This window comes from Hyposmocoma kahamanoa, unplaced genomic scaffold, assembly GCF_003589595.1.
Source record: "Hyposmocoma kahamanoa isolate Upper Pololo Valley unplaced genomic scaffold, ASM358959v1 63, whole genome shotgun sequence".
NCBI classification, from domain to species: Eukaryota; Metazoa; Arthropoda; class Insecta; order Lepidoptera; family Cosmopterigidae; genus Hyposmocoma; species Hyposmocoma kahamanoa.
In genome coordinates, this window is record NW_020653851.1 from 7945988 (window position 1) to 7968669 (window position 22682).

The 22682-nt window shown below is 37.3% G+C and overlaps 1 protein-coding gene across 6 annotated transcripts in view; it reads left to right on the forward strand.

Annotated features, from left to right (window-relative positions):
- Window positions 1–22682, forward strand: part of LOC113230204 (protein grainyhead) — a 100734-nt gene that overhangs the window by 31462 nt on the left and 46590 nt on the right. Inside the window, exon 1 of one of the 6 annotated variants that reach the window (XM_026464020.1) lies at window positions 9289–9457. The exons of the other annotated variants lie outside the window; for them this stretch is intronic. The gene's annotated coding sequence lies outside the window, so the exon portion shown is untranslated. Of the gene's footprint in view, window positions 1–9288; window positions 9458–22682 lie in introns of those variants that run through there. 6 annotated transcript variants of the gene reach the window in all.

Consider the following 22682-nt stretch of genomic DNA (forward strand, 5'->3'; position numbering starts at 1 on the left):
GCATCATCTATGTGATGTAAATGGCCAGTATCAATATTTCACGAGTGCGTAATTACATGATAAATGTAATTTAGGTACCTGATGAAATTCCTTTCGCATTATAGGTCACAGGGTATGTGCAGGTGATCGTAATTCTCAGTCAGCACTAACTACTATTGCCTCTGTGCCTGTATCCATGACTTGCGACTTGACCGTACAGGGTCACTATAAATATCGTTCTCTCGAGTCCCGTTTAAATTCCCTATACCTTACACATATGTCTTTTATCTGTCGACTTTGTGGCTAACGAGCAACAAAATTAAGACCGACTTATTAATACTATACCTTTGTAAAGCTGTTGTTAAGATGAAGCAAGTGGAGCTAGCATTTTTGACTAATTATGGTATATTGCCCAAATTACCTCTACAAGTTTTATCACTCTCTCACGGTCGAAGTTTTCTAACGGCCATCACTATCTTTAATTAGCTTCCAAAATAGAGCCTCCATAAATTTTATAGCAACATGGAGGTGTAATGTAGCGTCGATAGAGGCCCGGTGTACGCCGCGCTCGCCTGCGGCGTTCATTTGGGTATCACAATTTTACGATAGCGTTTATGATTGATTAATCAGTGAGCCTAAAGTTGATCGCTTCCGGAGTTGATCTTGTGATTGCAAAAGAGATGCGGCACATATATTTTGACAAGCTTGTCTATATAACCATTGTAATTTGGTTACAATTGCTCCGTCCGACCTTTCGTGATTGAATCTCACGTTAGATATATTAGTATTGTTCGTAACGAAAACTTTCCTCCCATAGATAAATTAATATCATAATGCATCTGTTTACGTTTTGACGTAGTTACGTACCTTGGATTACATCTTAAATTATAATAATGAATCAATTTCTTAGGTTTTCGCGATTGCTACATATTTAAAATGAAACAATTTAGTTTTTGAAACTAAATCACTTATATTTATTTTCACCTCACTAGCTCGGAAAGGCTTCCTTTCTCATTATAAATCTGCGCGCAAAAGCGTTTTTTTCACGTTAGGGTGGAAAAGGTTTTTGAAATTCGAACTTGACGATGGACTGTGGTGCACCTAACTTTTTCTTCCAATGAAAAAAAACATAATGACACGTTAACTACGCGCTTTATCGTACATTATACATGTAATATAAATCCGTTGGTATAATATATTTTATTCTTATTATTGTTGACATTAAATTGACAACGATAAGAAATTCTGTTTATTAAAACTGGTTTGTTATAGTTCAACTGCTTTTCTTTCATCTACATTTTGCTCGCTACAGTGAGGTGAAAATTTGTGTGTTTCGCTCGGCAGCAAAGTTGTTTTGCGTCTCGTGCCTTGAAACCCTTGCTATGTTCAGGATTTTTTTTATAACATCAAGTGCCAGTGAGAACAAGTCTTGCGCCTGATGGTAAGCTACACGCCGGTCCATAACAGTTACAGTGCCACTCAGAGCGTTAAATTGCAAAGATCTGAGGAACACTACCACTGCGCCCTAATCTCCTAATCTAATTTCACCAGCACCATTACCCTTCAAAACGGGCACACGGTAATGCTGATATTACTGCTCGGCGGCAGAAATAGGTGAGGTGGGGCAGTATTACCCTGAACGAACTCTTTTACAAGGAGCTCTACTGCTACTAAATTATAAATAATTCTATATATATAACCTCAGTATCATTCGATTGCTCAGGTTTCAGTACAAGCATTCGCGTCAAACCATAACTTTGCAGCCTTGCATAAGAAATAACTATTTTTTATAAATAAATCAACTTTTCGATCTACGATATGTGTCATGCTTTGTTGAACTTTACATTTTGTATGGTAAATTGTACGTACTAAGATAAATCATGTAGCGCTGCAAAAAATTCGCTAATCACTAATATGTCTTTCGTTTGCCTAATATGTATGTTAAGAACTTATGACATAACTAGATTGATTGTTCGTGACGCGGTAGTTTATAACAATTCACGCCAGTATAAAGTGCGATTAAAATTGGGTGGGCACTGCACGATTTCCAGTACAAGCGTATAATGCAACTGTCATGCGAGTAGGTAAGTCGTAAATAATTGAGTTCAAACACAGCGAGAGATAAAGATCGAACTTCGAGGGTATAGGCACGGGTATTTAAACGGAATAACGGTGGTTCTTAAATGAGTGACGGCAAATACTTCGACTGCATTTATATTTATGCCAAACGATATCTTTAAAGACATTTACTACTTTAGCGTGCGTTAGGTCATTTATGTGCATCTTGAAATTATTTTAAAACTCATAATTAAATAAAAGATTTTCTTAATTGTACCGCACCTAAGTGTGTCGTTAAAGATATTTACTACTTTTATGTTAAGTCTACTTTTATATTATGTATGTGCAAATTAAAATTATTTTAGAACTTTTAATTAATATAAAATATTTTCGAAATTGTACCACATCTAAGTGTTATATTGCTAGCATTATACGTTTGAAGAAAAAATAGAAACCGGGACCTAGAAAAACTCATAAATGTCGAAGTATTTGAGTAAATGTCTGTTACTGTTAAGTTATACGTCTTGGTTTCTAAGAAAGCTTAAGATGTGTGCTGTCTGATACGCTGCAATGTTAGGCACCGCATTGTGTGCCGCACCAATTTTCGTTGACCCTGGATACGGTATCTTTGATGGACAAAAATTACATAGTAGAGAATGTTGATATCACTTGAGAATCTGGCCGTATAATATTGCAATAGCCATTACAGACACCGTAGCATCTTCGAAGTGGCTCGTAAAAGCGTCACACAGCTACTACAAACGCAATTTAGCGGTACCCGGAAAGAGTTGATGTTGATCTGCAGATGTATGTGTTGAGTTGTCACCGCACAGTTTTTTCTGGTTAAGATGTACTGAAAACTTATATCATAATTATTGAATACAAGATCCAATGCCGTCCAGCTTAGATATTTTGAGATGTATCTACCGATTGGTATCTCTCCTCGTAAAGCTTTCGTACGTAACACTTGTGAGGAACATTGCGGTGGATACTTTTATTGTCCGACATAACTTGATTTCGCATTTATCGCAATTTTGTTTTTTTATGAGGTCAGTGTTGTTTACATCGATATTGCGAGATATTATTCAGTATTATTATTATTATTTATAATATCAAGTGACCGGATGAGCATGTCGTGCTCCTGATGGTAAGCTACACGTCTGTCCATAACAGTTGCAGTGCCACACAGAGCTTTAAATCGCAAAGATCTGAAGGGCACTGCCACTGCGCTTGTCACCGTGAGATATGAAGTTGACAAGTCCCATGTGCATGTAATTTCACCACCACTCTTATCCTTCAAAACCGGAACGCAGTAATGCTAACATTACTGCTTGGCGGCAGAAATAGGTAAGGTGGCAGTACTTCCCTGGACGAACTCTTTCACAAGGAGCTCTACTGCTACAAAATTATTTCTCTTTATAAGTGCTTACTTTAAAAATATATTGAGCTACATAGATATTCTGGTCAGTTCAGACTTAAGATAAATCGAGTAAAACGTGAAGACTAATATTCATAAGCGTTTAAAATAAATGTAAGTACGTTGTTGTAAAGTCTAAATATGCTGTGTACTGTTATGTACCTAAGTTTTTTATTCACTGTACGGCGCCTGTTATACTCACAAATTATAAACCTATAAGAAATAAAAGTTTCGACAGCCAATTTCATAAAAAAAATGTTGTGCACGCTCCTAAATAGCGTCGTCGTAGGACACAAAAACTAGAGATACTTTAATTTTAATTAAATTGGTTCGAGCGAGAGTGACATTCGAGGCTGTCAGATTTAAGTCGTGCTCAAGGTGATAGTCCTCTCGCGTCGAACAAAAATGGCGACCGAGTTGGCATTTAAATGCCATGCATTTTTAAATTCATGCGACGTACGCAATTAACAATTCGACTTCGATTACTTTGTCATAAGCGGGCGTGTGTTTATCGATGGACTCCGTTAGCTAGGGGACTAGTTAAGCGTTCACGACGCTATCGCACTATCAGTACGAAATTGAACTTTACGATTCTTAAGAGTATTAAAGACGTTACTATCACTTTAACTTACCTTGTTTACGAGAAAGATATTAGCTTATTTTCATTTCTTGTCCTCCGTTTGTAAATGAAAGTTTTAAACGACAAGCTCTTTACGTAGAGGCAACGACACTCCTATAAAACAATCTAAGGCAAATAACCTTAATTATCTAACTACTTCAATTAAACAAGTAATTTTATAATTTTCCTCTTTTCATGCAGATTGTTGGTAGGTATTAAAATTTCACCGTTAGTTACATAACTGTTGATGTTGATCTTACAAAATTATACGATATTTATTGACAAAAAGTTGACTTTAAAGTGATAACTTACATCGATAGAATATCCCATATTCATTAATAATGTATGAGAACTGTAACTACAATACACACTTATAAGGATTATAGCGATTCGCTAGGTAGATCGGTACAATTTATCAGCGCTGTCAAATGTTGTGATTTACAACAGTGTCTTCGTGTGCGAGACGCTTTATAAATATGCTACCCATTTCGTGAAACCTCCATCCTGTGCGGAATGGAGACGGATAGATCTTTACTTAAACAAAACCAAAACCACGTGTTCGCGAGTCTTTTTGTTATCTCACCGAGTTTTCATATTAAAGTGCCAAGGAAATTTCATGAAGAGTTAGCCACCGAAATGTGTCTGAGGACGTTATATTCTTCACAATCATACAAAATGGTTTGTAATTGACTTACAAACGAAACAAGGTGATATGAACGGCATTAAAACGCGAAACGTTTATAAACTGTTTATAATTCTACGGTAACCTGATACTTTTAGCACGTTGTTCAATGATTTGTGTAGCATTAAATATGCATATGAGCTGCATTTTTGATAGAGTCATTTAAATGTTAACCTTTCTGTGTAACAAATAAAGAGCATTCGGTTTATTTATAATCAAATATTGATTGAGTTAATTATATTCAAAGCTTTTAAAGAATATCAAATGTTTGGAGTTCTAAATTGTATATAATTCATGTTCCGATTGACACATTCCATGTCCGCGGAGGGTAGGTCATTAACAACTGAGGCAATTTAGCGCTGGAGGGAGGGCCGCGACACATCCCGTCTTCGCCGACAATCAATTATCCACAATCCATAATCACGAACAATTAATTTTTTCTTGGTGCACTTAATAGGACTGCGCTTTCGTCGGTTATTTTCTCGATAAGGGTCAAATTGACCCGCCCGCGGCCTATGTGAACAAAACAAGCAATTTACGGCACTCGATACATTACGGTTTTTATTATTATTCACTGCTCTGTTGGTTATCTCGTTACATCGGGTCCCTTGCGGTAATAACAGTGCGCTTCTTATTATACTCTTATTATACGCACTGAGGCACTAGTCCGACTACAAAGTCGCTTCAATGAAGATCGTATTGACTGGTATATCGACATTTGCATATGAAGTTCTAAAATTGTGGGAAAAGTTAAACAATACACCCAAGTACTTACTTGAACGTTTGACCTGTTTGTTTATGTTACACAAGATGCATAGAGTATGCTGCGGACACAAAGAGGGTTTTTGATAAATCGTTGAAAAGAAACAAAGGGCGCATAAATTTATCGCTGGGCAGTGTGTTATCATGATCATGGCGACTTTCTCCGAGTGTCGATATCCCGCGTTTGTCGCATCGTCGCCCCAGACGAGGTTTATCGAGGTGGCACAGATGCAATTCACGCTATATAGATCCACCACTGATCACCTACCTAATTAGGCAAATCTGCAAAAATTTAGACACTCATATCATCTTTATGTAATGAAAAACTAAGTACATAGTTTAACTCTTACCACAACTATACCTGTCAGTACCGTGTACCGAAACACCTTTATATTTTTGATACTACATGCAAGCACATTATTTTTGGTTCCATATCATTGAAGTGATGAATATAGCTTACCGTATTTTTTGCATGTAAAATGCCGCAGCTTGCTTTGCAATACTAATAATGGACAATGGGGATTACGTAAATAAATTATAAGTTACAAATCCGCTGTTGCATCACGCATGCACTTTTGCGGTTTCTCCGGTACTTCGTTGGTATCTGAAAGCTGTGGCTCTCACGACCTGCGACCGTTCGCGCTATTCAAAAGGGTGTCGCGCACCTAACTGCTGTCTTTCAAGCCCATTCAAAAGAAAGAAAGGGTTGTTTTTTTATTAGGTAGACAATATCTAAACAAAGTCATTCGATGACCGCCGATGACCAGTACCCACGATGACCAGTGTGGGAAGGAACGTTAGCTCTTTGTAACGCTTGACCCTTCTTTTGTGAGCTTATCCGCGCTGCTCCATTCCGTTAAATCCAAAGGGTTATTTGAAAGGATATTTGCTGCGACGATTGTTTATTTTTTGCACGTTTTCAACGGTTAGGTAAAGTAATAAGATAAAAACGTCCTGGGCGAGCTTCCCATGCGTGTATTTTTCCACCTATAATTATGTGCACTCGGCATGGCTCCTCGAGATATTTTCGTGCGCACGACGCGAACGGCTTGCACAAGAACTGTGCAGCCGTTTCGAGGAACAGCAATGTGATAAATCGGACCCTCCAATTATTATTGCATTCGGTACGAGAGAGTACTCACTATACTTATGGCGATTATTCCAAAATCGGTACCTGCGCTCGTTACGCCAATCATACACTGCAATGTTTCCTTCGGCCGCTATCTTAATATGCGTATTTTTGTGTTATTTGGGCATTAAATAAATATTGTTTACGGTACCAAGTGACGGGATGAACAAGTTGCACCAGGCGCATCGGTGGTAAGGAACCAGTCTCCTCGTGTCACAGTCCATGTTGTTTTTTTTTCTAATACCAAGTGATGGGACGAATAAGTCGTGCGCCGGATGGTAAGCTACACGCCTGTCCATAACTGTTGCAATGCCGCTCAGAGCTTTAAATCGCAAGGTTCTGAGGGGCACTGCACTGCACCCGTTAACCAGAGACATAAGTTGACAAGTCCCATGTGCCTGTAGTTTCACCAGCACCTTTACTCTTCAAAACTGGAACGCAGTAATGCTCACATTACTGCTTGGCAGCAGAAATAGTTAAGGTGGCAATATTTCTCTTGATGAACACTTTCATAAGGAGCTCTACAAAAATCATGAGTGAAATAAATACATTGTGAGTTAAATTTTTAGTTTTTACGACATTTTTTTCTTAAAATACAAAACGTATTCGTAATCGTACATATTATAACAAACTTTCAATTGTAATAAGTTGTAAAACATGTGATGACCTAATCAATTTGATTGTTCCATTGGTATTGAATCTATCAAGAGTTGTATTGGACGTCCCATTAGCGATTTGCTTGTCCAGTTAGTGTATTTGGCTACTTGAAAAACGAACATGACACGTTATCAATGGCAATCCATCTCGGGTGAGTGCGCTTCTCTAATTCTCTTATTAACTGGCGGTGAGTGGGTGCGCCGTCCACCGCTACGCGTACATATATACTCGTCAATATAAGGCATAATTTCGTAATTATATAAAACGGTAAAAAAAAACCAAGCCTAAATTGTTTGCTATCTGTAACGCAATATAAATTAATGGCCGTCATAATGAAACTCGGAGACGGCAAATCTTTAAAGCAGTTTTGGTTTCAATCGATTGACGTAAGTGTTCTACTTTTATTATTCAATTAAGCTTAGACGAAATCGATGTTCGACATTTCAGTGAAAGAGTAGATTTATGAGGAAATAGATTTTTCATTGCTTTCCGTACTTGACAAAGAAGGACTGTTAACATTGGATTCTATGATAAATGCATTTGTACATTTAACAAAAATACTACTACAATTTGATATCAGATTTTCATTCGCTTACAAAAATTGGCTTAGTCGTGCTTCAAAAATTTCCTATTAATCGATTTTGTTTTTAATTTCGGATGGGCGTATTATAAACATTAAAGTGCAAGTACAAATTAATTGATATTGTGCGCATGTGCTGCGTGCGAGTACGCGGTCAAGTCGGTCAGCCGCGGCCTCTCCACGCCTCTCCGCCTCATTCGAATTTGGCTTCTAATTACTTTGCCGCTGCTGATAGTTTATGTTTCCTCAGTTCAACCATTATTTTAATTAATTCCTATAACACCAAACTTTTCTCACGTACAATTATTTTATGATATAATAGGTTTGCCTTATTATTTCCTACCTACAAAATCTCGTCTAATAAGTATGCGTAGGTTACGAACGTACAAGTAGGTGGCTTATTAAATATACTATTATATCTATATATAAAATAGTATTTCAGTTTTTGTTTTGTTTTTTCAATATTCTTGAAAATAGAGTGTTTGTTGAGAGATTTTTTTTAATAATTATAGTATCTGCAATAATACGGAACGACTTTAGAAAGACAAATAAAAATATACAAACTTGTTTGTTCCTTATTTGGCTGCTCTTGTATCATAAACAGTTTTGTTTACACGTTATTGACAAATATAATTTGCGGAAACTTTTGTTTCCTTGTTATACGTAAAGGTTAGTATAGTAAGCAATTCGAATAAATCATAGATTTATTTGTAAATAAATCTAAGAATTAGTTTTTTTTTGGTAGTATCATAAATAATAAATTAGGGAAAGCATATTTTTGCCAAAAAGTTTATAATATAATTGAATTTATATTATAATATTAAGTTTATTAAATATCATATTTTACTAAATATTTTTTTGTAAAGTTACTCAATTAGTTGTTATAATTAATGAATGATGAATTAATTTATATTGTTAGTGTATTTACTAGTGTTTTATTTTTTAGTTATTCGTTATGCTGTGGCAATAACTAGAAAATATAATGTACTATGCTTGTAATAGCTTCTTATTGAACCAATTAAAAAATTAAAAGTATTTTCTTTCTAAATCAGTCCAATTTATAAATGAATTATCAGTTAGAAGAACTATTCGTGAAATGTTAATGGTAGTTCTTTTGAATAGAAACAATTTTTTAATACGCTGTTGTATTCATTACATGATAAAACAATTGTTCAAAAAGGGTTGCATATAACGGTCGGTACCCAAAGGGGTTCTGAATAAAGAAGAAGAGCCGCGATGTCACCCTTCTCCTAGAGAGCGCTGGCGGTGCCGGCGCGGCCGTCAAGCGACCAGAAGGCGCGGCCGGTGGCGCAGTAGCGAGTGACGCCGCACCCGGACCGCACCGTCGCCCACCGCGCACTGAATCTCGCCGCATGGTCAATCTGAACCTGTTTCGAAAACCGACCCCAACCGGACCGTAGGGCGCCCGACCGGACGTCTCATTGTGCACAAGTGACCCTCTTTGGACAACCTAACTGACCGGTACCTGATACCGTCATGCAAAACGCCCTCCGACGGTGATGCGGGGTTGTCCAGCTGCCCCCTCCGCGACCAGTTTTCAACTTGATAATCAGGTATTTTCGATGATCTGACCTGCTCGTCTTCATTTCTTGCACAGTCACTGATTGAATTATTCTGACGACATCACAATTTAATTAAGTACGACTCTCGGGTGAAACTTAACTGTTTATTTTTTTTTATTAACTTTACTGATGTTTTTAGTGATGTTGTATGTGTAATTAAGAAACTCCCTGAGCTGGTTGCACCGACTTAAAAACGGAACAACTTTTTAGATAACGTGTACAACTTGCATAAGTACACTAAGAAATAGTTTTAAAAAAAATTACGGGCGCTCGTTGAATTCTAATATACAATGGCTTTTAATTAAAGTTTTTTTTATATTTTTAATTATTTTTTTTATTATGTTAAATAGTTAACCATGAGAAAAATACAGTGTTATCGTTAAAAACAATAATTCGTAGACATGTGTAATTTGAATATAATTATTGTTGGTTACATTAAAGTAGATGAGGTACTCGATAATTAAGTAATAATTTCCGCGTTATGTGGCGGTAGGACGCAGCCGTCCCGCACCACCCGCCGCCGCTCGACGCCATCGTCAACAAATTTTATTGCGAGTTTGGCCATGAGACCTGAACCGTGGCAGTTTTTTCCTAAAGAAGTATTTATTAAAATTTGATTATATTATAAAAAAAACAAGAAAAAACTCTTAACGTTCAAACCCGGTATTTATGTCAAAACTTAAAACATAATATGTTTATAGTACAGCCGTTTTCACGTTTAATAAATATGTAACATATGTACTTTTTAAGATTTTGGTAGTTATTCAAAAACTATTATCACTAACTGTAGGTTTTTACCATGGTCCTTTTATTCTTCTTCCTACAGGACTTTATACTCGGATTGGATGGCAAGTTTTAAGGATAGGCATTTCGACGACTACCCTCAGCTGGACCGACTGTGACCTTACTATTGTCATTACACCCTATATCACCCGTCATATCACGCTCACTGTATCCACGCATGAAACTGAAGTGGAACCATTTTCCTTTTTTAATGATTGGTTGTAGTTTGTAATTTAAAAACAAATGACAAATTCTGGACTGTTAATATAATTTAAACTTTACCCTGTTGACATATTGTTGAAAGTTCAATATCCATTATTGCAAGTTATGATGTTTTGATTTTAATTGAAATTTCAATCAATTTGCTGCCATCTAGCGGTCAATAGCCAAGGAAACACGACAAATTCGAGATGTTTACTTAGTTCTCCAAAAAAGAAGCGACCATATTGCAGCGATATAAGGTTTACCTTCGTTCGTTATAATCGAGAATAGTGTGTAATAAATACCTTATAATCATCAACCCATTTATACGTCCCACTGTTGGGCACAGGTTATAGTACCCTTCTCGTATACCTTCAGGGTCGGTAGGGAGGGCCACTATAATCAAAACGAATGTATTGGGCACGGGTTACGTGCAAATGTGCTGATCCGGGGTTAGAACCGGACGTAGATGGTCCCTATGCAAGCTCGCTCGCACATGTCATAGTGCCCTTCCCGCATAACCAACAGGTTTATAGGGAGGAGCACTATAAACAAAACTTATGTAGAAAGATATGGGACTGTTGGGCACGGGTTGGATACGGTATTTCGGAGAGACTACGGGCTCGACGGTAAGACCAGGGTACAGCGGGCGTCCGGAGCAAGCCCTGCGCTAGTGATACCCCTTCAGGGGGTCTTTGGTGGATCCGGACTTGGTTATAGACTGGGGTTGTGGTGAGCTACAGAGACGGACATGTTTGTCGGCACGTTTGCATGTGGCCGGGGCATCTGTCTCGTGCGCAGCTAGCGCCTCTTAGTACCGGTCGGTAGTAGACATTAGAGTCGACGGCTACCGCTAGTTGTGCAATGCGCAACGAGAAGTGAGCGTGCCTACAGCTCCAGCACTTATCTGGAAAATAGTGAGGGTACTGTACGTGCACCATGGGCGTCTCACCCGAGGCGAAGGGTCAGGTCATAGCCCGCCACATTGGGACTTCACGTGTTTTCCAAGGGTTGTGAACCTTCTACGACGTGCAGGTTTCATCACGATGTTTTCCTTCACCGAAAAGCTCATAGTTTGAAATTAAATTTCGTACATAAATTCCAAGAAACTCAGACGTACGAGCTTGAATTGTAAGTCATGGTCTCTGCTTGAGAGGCGGTAGTCCAAACCATTGGCCTACCACAGTTTCCAAAAACAAAAACAAAAAATTGGATAAAAAGAAATTTTAAAATTAAATAAAATTAAGAAAATATGACTTAACGACGATATGAAACCCCACCACAGATATGTAATTTTTGCACTCCAAAGTAGCAACTACGAGTTTGGAGGTTTTGCGCGAGATAATTGACAAGACCATAACGTACAAAGCGAAAAAGGCGGATTGAACTTAAGTATGTGGAACTTCGCGAACTATTGGCACACGTGACAGGCAAACTAAGCACTTCTACTGTTGAATGTTCTGTACTTCTACGTGGCATTGTTTTGAAAGTTTACTTATATGTTTTTTATTTAGTCGACGATTATCCGTTTGGTGAGATCGATGTGAGACCGTCCGCAACTGCAGTTTTATTTTGTACACCAGGAATTTAAAGAAAACGGTGGTCATTTGACGAACTGCTTTCCCAGTATCTAGCAAAAATTTAAAAAAAAATGCATCGGCTACAGCTATACATGTAGATACAGTGCGGGTGATGGTGTGTGTGTGACATGGTAACGCCGCAGAGTCGTGAAGAGGGTCGTCATCGACAAAGATATAGGGTAGATAGGCATGTCTTAGCAAAAAGCTGTCAACTACCGCTAGCCAGTCAGCCTGTGATCATGGAGTGCGTAACTGTTCAGAAATATTGGGAGAAGAATATAAACCCATACCGTGGTACGAAACTTAACACTAACTAACTAAATAATCGTATTTGTCCTATACAGAGATCATATATGTACGATAAGTGTTTAATCTACTTGTTAATAAAGATGGGAGAAACTGCTTATTTTTTAAACGTTAAAACGTTGTGCATTTTTAAACGCTTTTCTCTTCAACCCTTTTCAGTTTGAAGCTACAAAATCGTTTAGAAAAACGTTTAAGCGCATAAACTTTTATGTTAAAAAAGCTAGCGACGTTGAGTTGATAGCCAAAAGCAAGGGTAAACACGTGTTTTATTTTTATTTATAAAATTATAATTGACATTGACGAATTGATTTGTTTTGGATACATAGATGGCGGGACTTGGAACATAAGTTGTAAAAAAATCAAATTGTTGAGTATTGAACTGACCAAAGTTTATGCGTTTATTTTGAAAAGCAAACTTTTTAAGTGCTTTTCGTTTAAACGCCCACATCTGCTTGTTAAGGCTTCTGTCATGAGACCTCGATTGATCCCCAAAAGCATAACAGTCCATTATGCCACTTTCACGGCTTAATTCATATACATCAATGAATTGGTTATCCAAATTTCTAGGAAAATGATGTCTTTGATGTAACTCATAAAAATTCAATATCATTTATTAATAACAAATTTATTTAGTTAACTTAGTATCGAAAATAACAGTTATATCAAAGTGAGTATGCGATTGGGAAGAGTCAGATAAGTGTCATGTTTTAAAATTTAATTATGGTTTTATGAAGGTTCGGGAGACGTACTATGTCCATTCTTATTCATATATTTATTATCTATTTAATTTCAATAAACTTTTATAATTATAGATGTAGGTAGGTATAGAGAACCTTAAAGAATACAATATACATTATAGTGTCACGTAATATACACAGAGACCAAAAGAGCCGCTAAAGTGCCAGATACTTGAGTGGGGCCCATGTACCACGACATATATTAGAATAGTATTTTCGAATATCAAATATTGGTTATGGCGGCGGTCGTTGTGCAAACAGTTAATGTTTATTTCTCTAAAAACGTTGACAACGGCATGCGGTGTTCACATTTTTGTTTAGCTAATAATTGATTTTTTATTTACTCCCCTAGTGTTGCCGTATGAACATCGCGGCAAATAAGTAAAATCAAGCGCACGTTCTCACGGTATACCTATGTACGTCGAGGTACTTGCTTGTTTCAACTTATCGATCGGATCATCGAGAAAAGCTTGAGCTGTCACTGTATGTACAAATGAATATTGTTATGTTTAGTGTTAATGGTCATATTATTATGTCAACTGAACGCACTAAGCTTTCAAAGCTTGTTTCTTCTTAGCGGCGGGCGAACAAGTACCCACGTAGAGCCTGATGAGCTCTGCCCGGCGAGGCGGCCGACCTCACATCTACTACGCTCGTGTGTCACACGTCAGATCGAATACACGAGATAAAATTAAAACTAATGTACACTCAGAGCTTTTCACAATCACCGGCGAGGGCCATAAATAAGGCTTCGTCGAAGAACGGGAGCAATTAATATGGGTGCGCCCGTCTTGCGTGAAAGTAGCAAACACGCGGGCACATGTGTGCACCGCTGATACCGCGCATATGTGCTCATGCTCATAAATATTATAATATGTAGGCGTACGCAAATCGCAATTTTGTAACCGATACCAATAAAATCTGAGCCAGTTAGCCCGATGTAGGGGCGAAAGTAGTATCTGTCACGTACATCATTTATCGTACCGCAGCCGGTAGCACTGTTTTGTTCATCTTATCTCAATAAAATCAACGGATAACCATTAAGACAGTCATAGCAAAAAATGTATATCGATAAACATGAGTCAGAGGAGAAAAGCGCGCTTTGCTAAGAGCATTTATCTTTCTAAATTGCGACTAATAAAGAATAAATCATAAACGTGTATCGTAATCACAGGCTGCGGTAAACTTAAACGTAAATGCCTCATGCATAGGTGTACAATTACGTCCGCATCCAATTACTTGGAGCCGAACTGATATTTGGCTGACCTAGATTATAAACATTTTGCGATATTGCCTCCTACACATATGGTCGATATATCGAAATTGGCGTATCTACAATTTGAACACTGCCACGGACTATGTCTCGCGCACTAGAGTGTATGCTAATATTACCCGCGGGCGGCTGCTCCTCACGTCACTTGAGCTTCTAATCCGTCGTATAAATCTACCATTGCTCAATATAAATATGTACTTATATGCACTTCTGAGTTATGACCGGACTATATATGAATTCGACATAGAAAGTGAAGAGAAGGCAAACAAAATGAAAAAAGTTTTTGTTAATAAAATATCGTTGGAATTATGTAAAAAACGAAGGTAAGGAAGGAACAATTATGTGGGCATTCATTGTGTCTTAGTCTGGAGCCAAGTTTTTGTCTTCTCTTAACGTCTTCCCGAGAATCCCACGCGCGCCTTGTAAGTTTTTCTAGGTATGATGCGTGAGTGCAGCGTGGAATGTTGCTCACAAGCCTACCATATTTCTCCATGGCATTCGAAGTAAAGAGCTGTTAAGCTCCAAAATCTTTTTATTTATGTACATTCATACCAAACGCGTGAGTACATTTATGGCAGCCTTATTGAGACAACTATACTCTGCAAAACATTCTCCATGTGTTACGTATACGATTTTTTTTTAAAGCTATAACATAATATAATAACAATATTAATGCGACTAAGACGGGATGGGTCAACGTGGTGCGACTAAAAGTACATACACAGAGTGCGGCATGATACATACCTACCGTATGCATTGTGGCTACGGGCTACGCGCCGTAGATCATAATCGGACGAGTATTTATTGGTGTGCGCGCTTTCTAAAGCCTCGCTGCGCTGCGCCTGCGCCGTTAAAGCTGAATACTCACGAATGTCAAGTGACACGCGATGTTACGCCGCGTATTTTATTACACCGTCCAATCGTCAACATTATCAGTGTATTTAAATAAGAATAAGCTTGAGTGGCAGGTGAATATTCGGATTTATTACGAGTCGCATTTTCACTTGACCACTTCGTAGCTGCAATTCATATTCATATTCAATTCCATTTTATGGTGAATAGGGGTTGTTCTACAGAAAGTACGCAATTAGCATTAAAAGGAATGGAATGGTCACTTTTGTGGCGCGTATTAATATTTTCATATGAATTATAAATTCTATTTATATGCAAAGAATACGTTAACATCATCAAAATAGCATTAAAGGTAATCTTTAAAATATTTACACTCTCAAAGATAATCTTAATCGTAGATGAACGCGTGTAACGGCTTGGAATGTGAAATTTATTGCGTTCTGTTAAGTTTTCTAAATGAGTTTCGATTCCGAAACACGACACGTCGGCTTGGGAGCAAAGCCACAAATATAATATGTCTTACGGAGAGGTTTTAAAAGCTCTTTTTTTGGTCGCTGGTCTCAAAATTGTACATTATATATAGTCATGCAAGCCTCTCAATCAATTGCAGTAAATACGTGACAGGAAGTAATAAAATTAGGAAGTTTATATTAATTGAATTTTTAATTTATTGCTATTGGTCTTGCGTGGCTAAGTTGTCCTAACATATTTTCTTTAGACATTGAGTTTAATCACTAACACACATTTCATACTTTGGAGTTTTCCTTTCGATTTCAGCACACACCGCACCGCACATTTTAACACATTTTCATCATTAAGACACATTTCCACGACAAAGTTACGAATTTTAAAGCATCTTTTTCAATTTCACTATTTATCGTTGTTTTATTTTCGACGTATAACGTGTAATACCTAATAATAATCATGTTGTTAGGAATTACAATGACGGCGTTTTAACAATGACTAGTCCATCAAATTGGTCGGCTAACTAATCTTGACAGTTGCTTTTTTGACGTCAACGCGTTTGATGTGGCGCGACTCGCGACGAGGAAGAGATATCACATCATGTAGTTTCTTTCAATCCTAAGTACATCGAAATTCAACTTAAAGAGAGATACTTGATGAGATGAAGACATGCGGAAAGCCGGTTATTTGATAAGCTCTAAATCGGCTATAATACGGCACTAATACATCTATATCGATAAATAATTCGAGTTTGGTATGCCCTTTATGGCAATATATTTACTTTCTATGGAAAGTCACTGAAGCAAATCGCAACAGTCGCTACAAATCTCTTTTGTATATATATTTTATATAGTCTTTTTAAGTTTAGTTTTATATTTCAATTCTAAATTTAAATGGGATTGTTTTTGGCGCCTTTTCTTATTATTGACTAATGTTTCTGTTTTTAGATTGATAGCTGTACGTGTTTTGTAATAAATTAATAAACTGTAAATACACTTACTTTGGTTTTGGTCATTCTTTGGTAGCAACCAGCCAAACTCATTGATATGTCCGCTACAGTCACCTCGACAATAATAAAAGTTTTGCAATAAGTTAGTGATTTTAAAGAAAACTTCATTAATATATCAAGAAGATAGAGTCGTAATACGAAAACATTATTTGGTTGCGAAGGGCGCGCAGGCACAAGACTATGGGTAAGCGGTGCGGTACCTGCCAGCGGCACCGGTGAGCGTGTGAAGTCCGGCTCAGGCATGGGGTCTGCGGCACAAAGAAATATTCAAATGCGCTCCTGGACGCGGCTCGCATGAATTACCATTACCCTATGACCATATTATTTTTAACATTCGAAGATAATGGCTCATCGGGGCGATTCGTAATTTTTATACCTTTCTTAAGCGACCCTTTATTAGGGTCCGCAACGCTTTAGGGTTTTTGTGCAACCGGCGTTGTGCAATGTCGTCATTAACGAAAAATTATAATCGTGTATGTTCGGCGCTGTTTGTGCTACATTTTATGACTCTATATAGACATATATTTTAATCTTTCGCAACCAAAATATTTCGAAAATATTGTAAATAAAAATCCTTTATCAGTAGTATTATGTATATATTGCTCTGTTGTTATATCACTGAGATTTTTAAGATAGATTCGTATAAACTAGAACCCAAGTTTCGCATGTTAATATGGCAAGTAAACTGTAGAAGTGCGTTATTAAAGTTTATTAATAGCAATTATCGCAGCTTGCGATCCCACATTCTTATGTATTTCCTTTGCATTAGATAGGATCACGAGTGCGGTGAATGACAATAAATGAATAAACATTCGCCGCGGCGCCACTATAACCAGTACTTATGACACTTTACCCTGTAATTTGGCAATCAGCTTTATACCACTGAACTCTCGGGCTATTGTGCACTCGTAGCGACGAGCTAGCCCGCTGCGACCGGGAGCCTGTAATTTTGCGGTCACTTGCAGGTGTTTTATTACATTACTATAATGACATGGGTTTAATATAATATTGAGAGTGACAAGTTTACTACATTAATTATAAAAAAAGGACTAGAGCCGTCTCCATCGGACGAAATAGGCGTCTTCGACGGTAATTTATTCTGCCTGTTAATACGTAGATACTCGTATTGCAGATGCTGATTTCACACGGTGAGTTCAGTGTACACTTGACCATTGTCTCCCCTGTATGCAATTAAACACAAAACTTTGCAACCCCATGCTTTGTAGCGTCTTCACCCCTTTCATAGCCGTCCATAACAGTCGGGACTGCAGTGTCTCACAGGTACGACAATCGTTTGATAGGGAGATACTTATTGTTTTGCAGCATCCGAGGGTCCCGGGTCCTGCCGAGAATTTATGCTTGCCTGTCATAACAGAATGAATTTACGCTTTGTGAATCAATACACCGATTTGATCTATAGCCATCTTTTGTTTCTGGGTGTTGAGCTTACGTAACGTATTAGGATACTGCTGTAAACAGTAATAGGTAAGTGAATACTTTATTTGAGACAATGGAGAGTCGTTTATATTGTGTCAATATTCGATAGGAACTGTAGATTGTGTTGTACGGAGAATTTATTTATTCGTAGAACAAAAGATTCAGGTGTTGTTAGAGGAAAGATATACTGGATAAACTGTGGTTCCAATAGAGTTCTTTATAATAAAGCTTATCACAATATATTTAATTGTGTAAATATTTGTTGTCAAATAACGACGTGACAAGAATTTGTAATTAATAATCTCTCAGTCAATACTGCGACACGTTTAAAATGAGATAAAGACGTGTGTAGTTTTAAAAGTAGACGACGTGAAATGTATTATTTTGGGATACGGTAAATTTTGTATGTGTTCGGTGTGATCGAGCGTTGAGTTTTTGCCAGACTCGAGTTACGCCTCGCACCGACTCTTGTTTACACTCAATACTGTAATTTCATAATTCAAGCGTTTAAATGCATAGCTTTTCGTGAGCGTTCGCAAAAAATGCATAGCCTCGCTGCAGGGGCCATTACGGCCTTTAAAATAACATCGTACGTTTAAGTTAATGACAGACACACCGACAAAATGCACTTATAATTGCATATACAAAGAGTTTTGGTGAAAAATTATCATGTATATAGCCATGAGATGGAGTGCTCTCCCACGGAAAGGGGAGGACACTTTTTTGTTTGTACTGGTGTAGGTTAGGGATTTTCACAATATTGTGAAAGTGAAACATATAGTGCGTATTAACAAAAAGAAACTAGTTGGAATTCGGGATATGTTTTTAAAATTCATTTATTTTTGACTTGATGTTTGATGTATTTTCCTGTAAATTAAGGAAAAAGTAACTTGTTTGACTTTAAGAATTTTTAATTCCATATATCAGACTGTTAATACAAAAATGTATTAACTCAAAAAGTGTATTTTCTCAGAATAGACGTAAAAGGAATTATTGGTTTCCCGTGAAAGACCTGTGTAAATTTATGTATAGGTTACTTCCCACTTGCCAAATATACATATTTAAAAGTAAAAGAGAAAAAATAATTTCATGTTTTTGAATAAGGACTATTTTGGCCTGAACTAGCTCACATAAAGCATGTGTCATTTTGAGTTAAGTAGTTAAGTTGTTTTTTATAATATTCTAACGGTGGTTTCATTGACGTGTAGAGAATCAAATTTTACGTTCAACAATGCTATAATCTTGAATTTCACATATTTCGAGTTATAACACTATTGTAATATAGCAGTGCGGTATAGTAAATAAAAAAATAAAAAATATATTGTGACGTCATAGATGCTAACATGTCTAGGACGAGTTGCTATTTGACAAGCGGCAATAAACTTACTTTGTTTTAGTAACAAATCATTATGGGACTTAATAAAGTTATTTGTATGCATTTAACATTTGTGTTCATGTAATTTATATTAAAGATGATGTCGTTTCGATTATACTCTTAAGGTAAGTGTGTTTTCATATTGTGTGGATTATTTGAATATTCTGACTATTAAAAGGGGTGATCACGTTGAGTCAAGCTCGCGGACGCACTGCCTGACGCCCGCAGTGCGTTTAGTTCTGCGATAAATTCTCGTAACTAGTCGGTGGTTACTAGGCAATAATCGACTCTGCGTATTTGCATAATTGTGCTCACTAAGTGTCTCGATCTACATAAAATTGCATCTTTTTCATGGCTCCCCCATATTTAACCACTATGAAAATCGCCTTAATCAAAATTTCCCTTGCAAAACTGGAGGATCATAATTAATATTTATTTTATATTATCTCGACGATGACCGAATAATGATTGCATAGATTGCAATTCATTACGCTTAGTAATTCTACAGATAAAATAAAAAACGGTAATATCATTCCATGACATTATGAAGTTAGCTCACGGAGTAAAAACGAGTGTAGGTAAGATTTACTGATTTATTCACACATTTTCATCTTTTAGGTCAGCGTTCACTGATCTACGAGTCATGAGTCTTCTCCAAGGCGCACAAGAACATCTCTTCTTGTGCTGTCACTTATTTAGCCCTTTCTAGCCAATAACATCATCGTCACATAAGGTAAAATAGGAAATCTTTAGAAACAGTAGAGCAATCATTTCGATAAAATATATACATCGTTGTATATAGATAGGTATTTGCAAGAGCTTGGATTATCCTTGATTAGATATTTAAAACACTACCGAGGTTAAGGGGCGGAAATAGCTTGGAATAAATAAACTGTAAAATGATCGGTGTTTCATTTTAACGCGTATCATTTGCACCATTATCGACAAAGATAAAGCTTGCCGCAATGAATATTTATAATTGGGTGAATTGAGATGTAAATAAATGTATAGGTCCATTAACGGACACGGTCTATATTACATGGGTGTCCGTAACACGCAAACTTATAACGACATTCGCATTTTTATTGGTATTGGACCAGAGAAAATAATACTGTAATAAATGAAATAATTATACACAGTACGCATTGCCCCACTCACACAAGTTTATATTAAAGAAAACAAAAGTATTTCAATTAGATAGTTGTCTTGAAGTTATTTAAATTTATGAAATAAACATCACAACGCGTATTGATATCGAAAAGTAAAGGAAAATTCCGTTCTCCGTAATAAATATCAACAACACTATAACGAACACGTATAGTTATTTTATATGTGTTCAATGACATCGTAAAAAGTAAATACCGCAAATGAGAACGGAAGATGGAGAAAAAAGTCTAACAGAAAACAATTTTATTACACAGACATTTCCGCTCAGGTTGATCAAAGATAATTTTTAAAGTTGGGAAATCTGAGAGCAGCTAATCTAATTAGAATCCAACTAATAAGACAGTCTATAAAATCTGTTAGGGAGTCGCCAGTGTCGTGGCGATTAGGCAACAATTATTAGTTTTTTCTTGATTGTTTCCACTCTGAGCTTTTATTATTTAATCAAATGATTGTTAAAATCACTTTGTCATTGTTAAAGTCTTTTTTTTTAATTAGTAAGGCATGTCAATCTAGAACAGGATTAAAGAGTTTTTATACTTTATTTAAAAGCAGGGTTTGCATTTTGCTCTTCCGTCCTAAAATATTGAGAGCATTTAATAAGAATCAAAATTAAAACTTATGTGTAAAACTTAATCAAATCAAATTCAATGAAGTAGATTATCCTGCGGTATAAATCTCCAAGCAGACAAATGTAAATCCTTGTATATAATTCCACATATCATTTGGGTAAGGGAATGTAATAGGGCTGTACGTCATGACCGGTCACTTCCTTTGCGGACGGTACACAGGTATATCTAGTGTCAGCTGAGGTTGTAGTACACGATGATAAATGGTCTTAAGGATCGCGTTTCCTTAAACGCGCGGCTGCGTTTAGCTCCTTCTCAAGGTTGTTAGAACCGGGCATAACTCTCTTGTCACCATTACTTCAGCTCTATTAATGGAATCGCCGTCAAGTAAACACTAAATAGACGCAGAGATAGTGCCGCTTGCGGTGGTACTTAAGTAAAGTAACAAACAAACTAACCTGGCATAACTATGAAAAAAGCATCCAATTTTAAATTGTCAATGTATGGCGTTATAAAGCAGTGTCAAAATGTAAAGTTTTCAAGTTTGTATGATTTTATAATACGTATTGGAATTGTAAATGTGGCAATATATTGTTATTATGTTGACGGGATGATTCGCGACGTATGGCGGTGGCGGTGGCGATGCGGCGGGCGGTGGGGCCAGCGTCCTCCGCGCCTTCGGGCGCCGCCCGATCGCGGCTAACGGTGCGGTGCGCCACGCGGTTGATTTATCGTGCACATCCACCGAACTATCCGATTTGCATTTAGATAGCACGTCAGACGGGGCGGGACGCGACAGCCGCTTTACTCTATTGCACGTAAATTAACTATAAAATTATGTTTCTTTAGAAAAAAACCCGATGACTTCGCATAATGAAAGATTTAATCGTCCAATCATCGATTCATGTCTCATTTTTCTGTAAATAAATAAGCTTGCACGGTAATCTCATTGATATTAGACTGGTAAATATTATGTTGCAAACAGTGGGCAATGTTCTTTGTTTGTATACACATACAATCAGCACCCACCCAAACGGTACTGTAGCTCGATCGTGTAATCTTGTGCCGTTTACGTCTAGGTTATATGTAGGTACTGGCCCTGTGTACTGTATGCTAATTTTGTAATGTAGCAATTCGTCTAGGTCGGCTCGCGGCCGCGCGTTAGCGGGAGGCTGCCGCGGCGGTGGCGGCGGCGGCGGCGCAGTTATTCAGGTTGCTCGTAAATTATCGACCTCCGCAATTAGCAGGCGCCGATTTGGCGCATTAAACGTTTCCTACAGTCCGTAGACTACAGGCCGCGCTCCATGCCTCCACCGTTCAGTGAATGGCTATAGGGATTATAGCATTTTATTGCAACGACATTGCGAACACTATCACGTTTACAATTGTTTTACGAACCCAGTTGTTGTTAGTTGTTGAAAATTTATTTTAAAGCAACGTTTAATTTACGCAATCACTTTGTCGG